The sequence below is a fragment of the Petaurus breviceps genome, unplaced genomic scaffold, assembly GCF_028583685.1.
Source record: "Petaurus breviceps papuanus isolate PSGF00001 unplaced genomic scaffold, PetGlider_PUasm1.0 90686, whole genome shotgun sequence".
NCBI classification, from domain to species: domain Eukaryota; kingdom Metazoa; phylum Chordata; class Mammalia; order Diprotodontia; family Petauridae; genus Petaurus; species Petaurus breviceps.
This window is the reverse complement of record NW_027187309.1, coordinates 3,514,320-3,526,535: the sequence shown is the minus strand read 5'-3', so window position 1 is coordinate 3,526,535 and position 12,216 is coordinate 3,514,320. Positions and strand designations below refer to the sequence as shown.

Below are 12,216 nucleotides of genomic sequence, written 5' to 3'. Positions count from 1 at the left end.
CCTCCTCAACACCTCACACTGTAAGCTTCAGTGCAAGCCTATGGAAATACAGAAAGACCTAACCTGGCCTCAGCACACAATAGCCCCCTCCAGTTCAATACCAGGTAAGCTACGGCATTATGTAGCTTCTAGTTGCTAGAACCAGACGGCACAGCACCCAAAGTCAGTAACCAGGTCCCTAGCTGTGCATCAGGCTGGCATACTGCATGGTGGTAGAGTTGTCCAGACTCAGACACTTAACACACACACACACACAGACACACACACACACACACACACACACACACACACACACAAACTAACCATGTGAACTTGGGCAAGTTGCTTAATCCCAATTGCCCTCCAAAAAAAAAGCAAAAAAAAAAACTAACAGAGGAAAATAATTCTTTAAAAATTAGATTTGGCTGGACTGGGATGGGCTCCCCCACCTCTATTGTAGCCACAGAGTTGTGGTTTCTTTCAGAAGGATGGCTGAGGAACAAGAAACCCTAAAATGAATTCAGAACCAGAAGAGAGTGCAAGGGATCATGGTAGTCAATGCAGAAGGCATGCCAAGCAAAAGTATCATGGACAACTCTACCACCATGCAGTATGCCAACCTGATGCACAGCTTCATTTTGAGGGCTTGGGGCACTGTGCAAGAGGTTGACCCCCAGAATGATCTCACATTCCTCTGCATTTGCTCAAAGAAAAATGAGATCATGGTTGCTCCAGACTATTTCCTGATTGTGATTCAAATCCAAAAGAATAATTTGCCATATTAATGGTGAGCTATTTTTTTTAATTGAATAGTCTCCATGAAAGAAAGCATTCCTGGCAAGATGGCAAAATAAAAGCAGGAACTTGCTTCAGCTCCTTCTCCAACCACCTCCAATTAATGGCTGTAAAGAAATTTTAGAGCTACAAAACCCATGAAGTGACAGAAAGAAACAAATATCCCACTGAAGGCAGCCTGGCAGGCAGACAGTAAGGGCCTGTCTCACCTAGCTGGGAGCTGAATGCAGTCCTACATGCGCTGTGCAGGCCCAGACTCAAGATGGCCTCTGACCAGTGGCCCAGACTGGCCAGAGCATACTTCAGGAGAGTGAATCATCAGCAGCTATGACAGTTTCCGGACTTCCTAACCCATAAACACCAAAGAGAAAGCAAAATTTCAGGGGGGAACCCTGTTAGAACCAGGTGGCAGAACAGTGCAGTCCAGGCCCTGCCCCAAGAAAAGAGGTGGAAGAGGCACAGTGGCTGCAGTTAATGCCATGTGGCTGCTTCCAGAGATCCTGGCCTAAAGATCATAGGGGGACCAAGTGACCCTTCACAGGGTAATCACCCTTGCTTTAACGTGCTTGGATCTGAGTTGCAGTTTTGGGTGGTGGTCCTGGGCTGAGAAACACCAATGTGCCAGAGTTTGTGGTGGCTGTGTACAGGGCACGCTCCCCAGAACTCTGACAACATTTATAAAAACTGCAGCTACTTGGGACACAGCTCTCTCAACTCGGGAAGCAGAGTTCTATCATGGCAAAGAGGTCAAAAGTCAAGTAATTGACCAGCAAGATGAGCAAACCAAAGAAGGACAATCAGACCATAGAATTATTTTGGGGGGATAAAAAGGGTCAAAATATGGAACCAGAAGAAGAGAACAAAATCAAAATTTCTGCATCAAAAGCTTCCAAGAAAAACATAAACTGGTAAGATACCACTGAGGAGCTAAAGAAAGATTTTGAAAATTACATAAGAGAAGTAGAGGAAAAATTGGAAAGAGAAAGGAGAAGGATGCAAGAAAATCATGAAAAGAAGGTGGAGACTCCCCCCCAAAAAATACTGAAGAAAATAACACCTTAAATGTTAACTTAAATGGCAAAAGAGGTCCAAAATGTCAATGAGAAGAAGAATGGCTTAAAAAACCAAATTGCCAAGATGGAAAAGGAATTTCAAAAACTCACTGAAGAGAATAATTTCTTCAAAATTAGATTGGAGCGAATGGAAGCTAATGACTTTATGAGAAATCAAGATACTAGAAAACAGATCCAAACAAATGAAAAAATAGAAGGCAATGTGAAATATCTCATTGGAAAAACCACTGACCTGGAAAATAGATCCAGGAGAGATAATTTAAAAATCATTGGACTTCCTGAAAGCCATGATCAAAGAAAGAGCCTAGAAATCATCTTTCAAGAAATTTTCAAGGAAAATTGTCCTGATATTCTAGAACCACAGGGAAAAACAGAAATTGAAATAATTCACTGGTCACTTCCTGACAAAGATCCCCCCCAAAACTCCTTGGAATATCATAGTCAAATTCTAGAGTTCCCAGGTCAACAAGAAAATATTACAAGCCCTCAGGAAGACACAATTTGAGTATTTTGTAAAACAATCAGGATAAGAAAAGATCTAGCAGCTTCTTCCTTAAGGACTTGAAGGGCTTGGGATATAATATTCTGGAGGTTAAAAGTTGCTAGGATTAAAACCAAGAATCACCTACCCAGCAAAACTGAGTATAATGCTTCAGGGGAAAATAAGGTTTTTCAGTGAAAGAGAGGAGTTTAAAGTATTCTTGATGAGAAAACCAGAGCTGAACAGAAAATTTGACTTTCAAATACAAGAAGCAAGAGAAGTATGAGAAGGAAACAGCAAAGAGAAATCATAATAAATTTATTAAAGTTGAAGTATTTACATTCCTACATGGAAAAATGATAATTATAACTCATGAGACTTTTTTTTCAGTATGAGGATAGTTGAAGGGAATATGTGTGTGTGTGTGTGTATACACACACACACACACATATATATACAGATATACACACATACACATATATATGTATACATACATATAGGAGGGTATATGTGTATATAAATATACAGAGAGCACAGGATTAGTTGAACAAGAAGGGATGATATCTAAAAAATAAAATTAAGAGGTGAGAAATATAATGGGAGGAGTAGCAAAGGAGGGATAGAATAGGGTAAATTATCTCATGTAAAAGAGGCAAGAGAAAACTGTTACAATGGAGGGAAAGGGCAGGAAGGTGAAAGAGAATGGGTCAACCTTACTCATTGAATTTAGCTTAAGGAGGAAAAAACATACACACTCAATTGGTATCTTAACCTACAAGAAAGTAGTGGGAAGGGGGTAAAAGGGGAGATGATAGAAGAGATGACAGACTGGGAGGGGGAAGGGTAGTTAGAAGTACACACTTATGAAAAATGACCGGGTCAAAGTAAAAAATAGAATAATTGGGGGGTGGGGATAGGATGGAGGGAAATACAGTTAGTCTTTCACAATATAACTACTATGTAAATGTTTTGTGTAACTACACATGTACAACTTATATTGAATTGCTTGTCTTCCCAGTGAGGGTAGGTGAGGAGGGAAGAAGGGAAAGAATATGGAAATCAAAGATTTAAAAACAAATGTTAAAAAATAGAATGGCATGCCACTGGGATATAAGATACACAGGCTTACACACTGGGTATAGAAATCCATCTTGCCTTACTAGAAAGCTAGGGGGAGGGAAGGGGAGAGGATATAAGATAGAGCAGATTAGGGGAAGGGGTATTCAGTAGGCCTGCTATCTTGGAGTGGGGGTTAGGGGAAAGATGGGGAGAAAATTTGTAACTCAAAATCTTGTGGAAATGAATGTTGAAAACTAAAAATAAATGATTTTTAAAAAGCATTCCTCTCTATGCCTTCTCACCACTGTGAGAAAACAAAATGATTATTTCAGATTGGATATGCAGAGATCATGTGACCCAGGCTGGGGCCCTGTTTGATTTTCTTAACTGGCTTCTGAGTCTGTAACTGGAGTCTTCTGCCCTCGGGGAGTAAGTCCTTTGAGACAAGCTTAATAGCCTGGGGTAGTGCCCCCCTCCAAGGCCTGAGCTCACCTCTAGCCAGGGTCTCCCTCCTCCCAATCCAATATCTGGTTTCTGGTTTTAATTTTGCTGTTATTTTGGAAGGAACTAAAAATAACTGTAATGATAAAAAAAAATTAGAATTGAACAAATTGAAGCAAATTATTCTGATACATCAAGAATCTGTCAAAACAAATTGAAAAAAATTTTAAAAATGGAAGAAAATATATAATATTTCATTGGAAAAAGAACTGACCTGGAAAACAGATGCAGAAAAGAGAATATAAGAATTATTGGTCTACAGGAAAGTCATGATGAAAAAAGAGTCTGGACAATATCTTCCAAGAAATATTCAAAGAAAAGTGCCCTGAGGTCCTAGAACCAGAGATTAAAACAGTCATTGACAGAATCCACTGTTCACTTACTGAAAGAGATCCCAAATTGAAAACTCCAAGTAATGTTGTAGCAGAATTCCAGAGTTATAAGTTAAAGGTGAAAATATTACAAGCAGCCAGAAAGAAACAATTCACATATTGCAGAACTACAATCAAGATCACACAGGCATTGCAGTTTCTACATTGAAAGATTGGAGGGATTTGGAATATGATATATCATAAGGCAAAGGAGCTTGGACTACAACCAAGAATCAACTACCCAGATAAATTGAGTAGAATCTTTCAGGCAAGGAGATGGTCATTCATTGAAATAAGGTTCTTCCAGGCCTTCCTGATGAAAAGACAAAAGCTCAATGGAAAATTTTATCTTGAAATATGAGACTCAAGAGAGACATAAAAAGGTAAGTAGGGAAATAATAAACACACACAAAAAAAGTAAAGAAAACTAATTATTCAATAAGAGTGATGAAGAGGTTACCCATAAAAAGGGTTAGGGTTACTCTGGATATATACCAAATACCAAGGTGTATACACACATACACACACAACATGTATACCAAAATACGAACATGCTGGATCTTGCCGAATGAATTCAACTCAAGTCTTCTCAAAGAAAAGTTTATTAAAAGTTTGCTTGTATTAGACACAGAGTAAATCTATGCTAGGTCATTCTATGGCACTCTCACACACATGCAGACAAGATGGGGTCTTATATACAGAAGGTTATGGAAGGAATCCAGGGGTGGTCTAGAGAAGGAGTTTGGGGAGGTTCAATGAGTTATTAAGGGTGGGAAGTTGCTGGAGGCTACCTGGAGACTACAGAAAATGGTGGGCTAGCCCAGTTCAAGGGTGGATTGATATTTTGATAGGCTCAAGGATGGGAAGTCTAGTTAAAGAGGTTTGTGCCCAGCCACAATGTAAGGCTCATGGCTTTAAGCAAATGCCTCATACTATTTAATCAGAGTTCAAGGGAAGTTCCCAGAGCCTGTACCTCAAAGTTTCAAGGAGAGCTCAAGGGGGCTCCTAGAGCCCATACTTCATCAAGAGCAAAGTGTTTACATCCCATTTGGGAGGACAATACCTGCTAATCTTGAGAATTGTATAACATATAAAAGGGATATACATAGATAGAGGGTGTGGGTATAAATTAACTGATGTGATGATAAAAACTTAAGGGGTATAAACGGGTTGTAAAGGAAGAAGAAGAAAGGAGGAGGAAGAAAAGCATAAATTAAGTTACATGAAGAGGATTATATTATAGTACTATTATTGTAGAGGGGAAAAAGGGGTGGGAGATGAGCATTGTATGAGGTTTACTCTCATTGGTTTTGATACAAGGAGGGAATAACATACTCAGTTATGTATAGGAATTTAACACGAAGAGACACAAAAACTTATTAGAGTAGAGGGAAAGAAGAGCAAAGACCATTGTTTGAGATTTACTCTTATCAGCCTTGATTCTAGAATAATGTACTGAAGAGGTTACCCATAAAGAGGGTTAGGATTGCTCTGGAGATGCCAATATACCACCAACAGGTAGGGTCCTGCCAAATGAATTTGACTCAAGTCTTCTCTCAGCCAAAGAAAAGTAAAGTTTATTAAAAGTTTGCTTGTACTGGACACAGAGTAAGGCTGTGCTAGGTCACTCTATGGAGCCCTCACAAACATGGAGATAAGATGGGGTCTTATATACAGAAGGTTGTGGGAGGAATCTAGGGGTAGACTAGAGGAGGATTTGGGGAGGGTCTTCAGGAGAAGTAAGATGAGATCACTGAGTGATTAAGGGTGGGAGGTTACCAAAGGTCACCTAGAGACTACAGACAATGGTAGGCTAGGCCAGTTCAAGGGCAAATTGATATTTTGATAGGCTTGAGGGTGGGAAGTCTCTAACAGAGGTTTGGGCGCAGGCACAATGTAAGGCTTATGGCCTCATGCAAATGACTCATAAAATGAGACAATTTAATCAGAGATCAAGGAGTGTTCCCAGAACCTGTACCTCAAGGACTTAAGGAGAGCTGGAGGGGGCTCCCAGAGCCCATACCTCATCACATACATTCTTAAATCTAGAAATCTAATGTGCCCTTACAGGCAGTGGGAGGGGAAAATAGAAAGGGGGGTGGTATAAGGAAGGGAAGAAGTAGTAAGGGAAAGGGGTAGATAAAGGGAAGGGGAATGTTAGGGAGGTGATGGTCAAAAGCAAAAATATTTTGAGGAGGGAAAGGGAGAAAGGAGAAATAAAAATATAAATGGAGGGGAAATAGGATGGAGAGAAAGACACAAACTGGAATGATAATTGTGAATGTCAATGGATGAACTCTCCCATAAAACAGAAGTGGATAGCAGAATGGATTAAAAACCATAATCCTACAATATGCTGTTTACAAAAAACACATTTGAAACAGTGATACATATACGGCAAAAGAGAAAGGCTGGAGTAGAATATATTATGCTTCAGCTAAAGTAAAAAAACAAAAAAACAAAAACATGGGTAGCAATCCTAATCTCAGACAAAGCAAAAGCAAAAAAAAATATATAAGGAAGTAAACTATATCCTGCTAAAAGGCACCATATACAATGAAGTAATATCATTACTAAACTTATATGCACTAAGGGGTATAGTATGCAAATTCCTGGAAGAGAAGTTAAGGAAGTTACAGGAAAAAATAAACAGCAAAACTACACCAGTGCAGGACCTCAACCTCTCTTTCTCTGAACTTCATAAATCAAACTTCAAAATGAAGAAGAAAGAAGCTAAAGAGGTGAATAGAATTTTAGAAAAGGTAGATATAGTAAATCTCTGGAGAAAATTTAATGGGGATAGAAAGGAATATACCTTTTTACTCAGCAGTACAAGGGACATTCTCAAAAATTGGCCATGTACTAGGGCATAAAAACCTCACGATTCGCTGTAGAAAGGCAGAGATATTAAATGCATCCTTTTCAGATCTTGATGCAATAAAAATTATATGTAAAAAAAAGGCATGGAAAAATAGACTAAAAATAAGTCTGAAACTAAATAAGCTACTCCTAAAAATGACTAAGTGTAACAAAATATAATAGAAATAATAAATGACCTCATCCAAGAGAATGACAAAAAAGAGACAACATACTGAAAAATATATGATGAACAGTAAAAGTCTTTCTTAGGGAAAGTTTTACATCTCTGAATACTTACATGAATAAAATAGAGAAAGAGATCAATGAAATGTGCATTCAAGTGAAAAAGATAGAAAAAGAACAAATTAAACATCCTCAATTAAATACCTAAATTGTAAACACTGAAAACCAAAGAGAGATCTATAAAATTGAAATTAAGAAAATTCTTGAATTAATAAATAAAACTAAGATCTTGTTTTGTGGAAAAAACAATAAAACTGATATAAATATATAATAAATATACAATATTTATATTATCTAATATACAACACATATTATATAATATACAATAAATACTATAAAACTTTGGTTGATTTAAAAAAGAAAGAAGAAAAACAAGTTACCCATATCAAAAATGAAAAGAATGAATTCAACACCATTGAAGAGGAAATTAAAACAATAATTAGGAATTATTTTGCCCAATTGTATGCCCCTAAATTTGACAACCTTAATGAAATGGATGAATATTTACAAAAATATAAATTCCCCAGATTAAAAGAAGAGGAAGTAAAATACTTAAATAACCCCATCTCAGAAAAAGAAATTGAATGAATCAACAATGAATTTGCCAGGAAAAAAATCTATTGCAGTCCATATGTAGCCCTTAATAAGTGTTTTTTTTTAATCATCTCTGCTATACTGTTTTTATACCCCTTTGTGTGGCATAATTTACCCTTTTCCACTTCATTCTTTCCTCTTCTTCCATTGCAGTCCCTTTGTAGCCCTTAATAAGGTTTTTGTATTTATCATCATTTTGTGTAATTTATACTCATACCCTCCACTTGTCTATAAACAGTTTGCTCTTATTAAATAATGGTGTGTGTGTGTGTTTTCCTTGTTTACCTTTCTGTATCTCTCTTGTGTCTCATAATTGGAGGTTGAATTTTCCATTGAGCTCTGGATTTTTCTTCAGAAAGGTCTGCAAATCTGTTATAGCATTGAATGACCATTTTGTTGCCTGGAAGAATATGTTTAGTATCGCTGGGTAGGTGATCCTTGGTTGTAACCTGAGCTCTTTTGGCTTGTGAAAAATTGTATTCCACCTCCTCTGATCTTTCAGTGTAGAGGCTGCCAGATCCTGTTTGATCCTCACTGTGATTCCTTGATAATTGAACTGTTTCTTTCTGGCCCCTTCTTTACCTGGTACTTCTGGAGTTTGGCCACAACATTTCAAGAACTTTTCAATTTGGGATCTCTTTCAGGAGGTTTCTGGTGGATTCTCTCAATTTCTATTTTAGCCTCTGGTTCTAGTATTTCAGGGCATTTTTCCTCGATGAGCTCTTGGAAGATGTTGTTCAGGGTCATTTTTTTCACCATGATTTTCCAGTAGGCCTATGATTCTCAGATTATCTCTCCTGGATCTGCTTTCCAGGTCAGTTATTTTTCCATTGAGATATTTTACATCTTTTTCTAATTTTTCATTCTTGATGTTTTGTTTGACTAATTTTTGGTTCCTCATAGAGTTATTTGCTTCAATTTGGTTGATTCTAGTTTTTAGCAAATTATTTTCCTCAGTTAGTTTTGGGAGCTCCTTTTCCATATCACACATTTTTCTTTTTAAGAAGCTGTTTTCTTAATAGTAATGTTTTTCTAATTTTGCAATTTTCATTTTAAAAGAATTATTCACTTTATCTTCTATATCTCTAATTTGGTTTTCAAAGTTCCTTTTTTATATTTGAATATTTGATTTTAAAACTTTCAATTCCAGATTCATTCCCTTCCCCCCCCCTGCCACCCATCCCCACTGGGGAGACAAGCAGTTCAGTATAGGTTGTACATGTGCAGCTAATGCAAAACAATAACATAGTAGATGTATTGTAAAAGACTGACTATATTTCCCTCCCTCCTATCCCACCTCCCACTTGTTCTATTCTCTACTTTGATTCTGTCCCTTTTCACAAGTGGGTGCTTCCAACTTCCCTCCCCCCCAGCCTGCCCTCCCTTCCATCATCCCCCCTCACATCCCCTTCCCCCCTATTCTCCTGGAGGGTGAGATCCCCTATTTAGTGTGTATTTCCCTCCCTCCTCAAGCCAGATTCAATAGGAATAAGGTTGACCCATTCCCTTTTGCCTTCCTTTTCTTCCCCTCCATTGTAACCATTTTCCCTTGCCTCTTCTGTATGAGATAGTTTGCCCCACTCTGTCTCTCCCCATCTCCTCTCATTATATTCCTCTCACCTCTTAATTTCACCTTTTAAGTATCATCCCTTCCTGTTAAATTGGTCCCATGCCCTCTATCTATGTATACCTATAAACGTATATACACACATTCACATATGTATTCATATGCCCGCATACTCTCATATAAAGACATATATATATATACATTTCTAATCCCTTCAACTACTGAGAAGAGTTTCATAAGTTACAATTATTGTTTTTCCATGTAGGAATGTTAATAGTTCAACTTTGGCCAGGTGGCTCAGCAAGCAAGAGCACCGGCCCCAGTACCGGGATGACCCAGATCAAATCCGGGCCCAGACACTCAGCACCACACCCAGAAACAACAACTGGCCGTGCAACCCCGAGCAAGCCACTCAACCCCAATTGCTTTAAAAAAAAATAGTTCAACTTTGATAAGTTCCTTATGATTTCTTTTCCCTGTTTACCTTCTCATGCTTCTCTTGCTTCTTGTATCTGAATGTCACATTTTCTATTCAACTCTGGTTTTTTCAGCAAGAACGCTTGAAAGTCCTCTATTCCACTGAATGACCATATTTTCCCCTGAAACATGATACTCAGTTTTGCTGGGTAGGTGACTCTTGGTTTTAATCCCAGCTCCCTTGACCTCCGGAATATCACATTCCAGGCCCTTCGATCCCTCAGTGTAGAAGCTGCCAGATCCTGGGTTATCCTGATTGTGTTTCCACAATATTCAAATTGTTTCTTCCTGGCTGCTTGTAATATTCTCTCCTTAATCTGGGAATTCCAGAACCTGGCTATAATATTCCTAGGAGTTTTCTTTTTGGGATCTTTTTCAGGAGGTGATCGGTGGATTCTTTCAACCTCTATTTTGCCCTCTCGTTCTAAAACATCAGGGCAGTTTTCTTTGAGAACTTCCTGGAGGATGCTTTCCAGGCTCTTACTTTGGTCATGGCTCTCAGGCAGTCCAATAATTTTTAAATTATCTCTCCTGGATCTATTTTCCAGGTCAGTGGTTTTTCCCATTAGATATTTCACATTGCCTTCTATTCTTTCATTTGTTTGGATCTGTTTAACAGCATCTTGATTTCTCATAAAGTCATTAGCTTCCATTTGCTCCAATCTAATTCTGAAGCAATGATTCTCCTCAGTGAGCTTTTGAGATTCTTTTTCCATCTGGCAAATTCGACTTTTTAAGGCATTCTTCTCCTCATTGCCTTTTTGAGCCTCCTTTGCCATTTGAGTCAGTCTGTTTTTTAAGCTATTATTTTCTTCAGTCAGGCTGTTGACTCTCATTTCATAATTTTCTTGCATTGTTCTCATTTCTCTTCCCAATTTTTCCTCCACTTCTCTTATCTGCTTCTTAAGGTCCTCTATGGCCTGTAACCAGCTTGTAATTTCCTTTGAAGCTTTTGGTGCAGGAGTTCTGACTTCACTGTTTTCCTTCTGTTCCATGCCTTGCTCCTTCTTGTCCCCAAAATAGGAGTGTAATGTTCGAATCTTCTGTCTGCTTTGTTTTCTTTGCCTGCTCATTTTGCCACTCAATTATTTGGCTTTTGAGCTTTTTGCCACAGTAGGACTCTGCCACCAGACAGGGGAGTTTTCGTCCCAAATGCTGGGGTTTTCTCAGCTGCCAGATGTATTAGATGGGTACCCTCTCTGAGGTCTCCACACGCTATGGCAAGCTGGACACACACCCCAGGACCTCCACCCTAGACTGCAATCCAGATCCAAGCAGGTTAAAGCAAGAGCGATTACCCCTCAGACTGGTGCTTGGTCCCCCTACACTCTGCAGGCCAGGAGCTGAAGCCGCCACGTAGCGCTGGCAGGCTGTGCTGGTGTCTCAGCGGTTTCTCGCTCCAGGGGTAAAAGCCACGCACTCCCACTTACTGGTCCCAAAGTCCAGACTGCACTGGCCTCTCACCTTGTCCTTAGCATGTATGTGTTGATAAATCTGGAAACGGCCACAGCTGCTGCTGATCTGGAGTCCCTCTGGCTGGCAGCTGATCAGGCCCGCCCTGGGGCTAAAGCCTCGGTGTGGTGCTGGGCTTGGATCCCAGAGCGTTGCGCTGGCCGATTCCTGCAGGCCTGCCGGGCTGTCCTCAGCAGGAGGTTAGCTTCTCTGTGTCATTTTGTGGGTTCTGCAGCTCCAAAGTTTGTTTAGAGTCCCCTTTTTACATAGATTGGGGAGGGTGGAAGCCGGAGCCGCGGGAGGCTCGTGCTTCTACTCCACCATCTTGGCCTTCAAAGTTCCTTTTGAGCTCATGTAAGAACGTTTTCTGTGCTTGAGACCAGTTCTCTGTTGAGGCCTCAGCTGTGGGTGTGGAGTCAACACTGTCTTCCTCTGAATTTGGTTCCTACCTCTCACAGTAGTAGGACTCCAGAGACTTTGTCTTTGCAGTCTGCTTTCTACCCATTTTGAGGTACAGCCCTAGCCATGCCCTTCCTCTAGGCTTCCCAAGCCTTTACTATTTAAGGTTTTGCCCTGAGGCAATAATTATTATGTTTGGGGGGTGGTGGGAATGGGAGTAGTCAGGGTTCATTCTACCATCCAGGTCCCTGGATTTCCAGATAGGGGCTTTTTAAATTTCCAGGCTGTGGGCTGGTAGTCCCAGGAGTAGCTGTTTCCAGTGCCAGGGGCCCTGAATTTGACTTTTACCCAGTTCTGTCCAGTCCC

At 39.6% G+C, this 12,216-nt stretch overlaps 1 pseudogene; it reads left to right on the top strand.

The window, feature by feature from the left end:
• The first annotated feature begins 467 nt into the window (after positions 1 to 467).
• Positions 468 to 764, top strand: LOC138144126 (dynein light chain roadblock-type 1 pseudogene; annotated as a pseudogene).
• Positions 765 to 12,216: the final 11,452 nt, after the last annotated feature.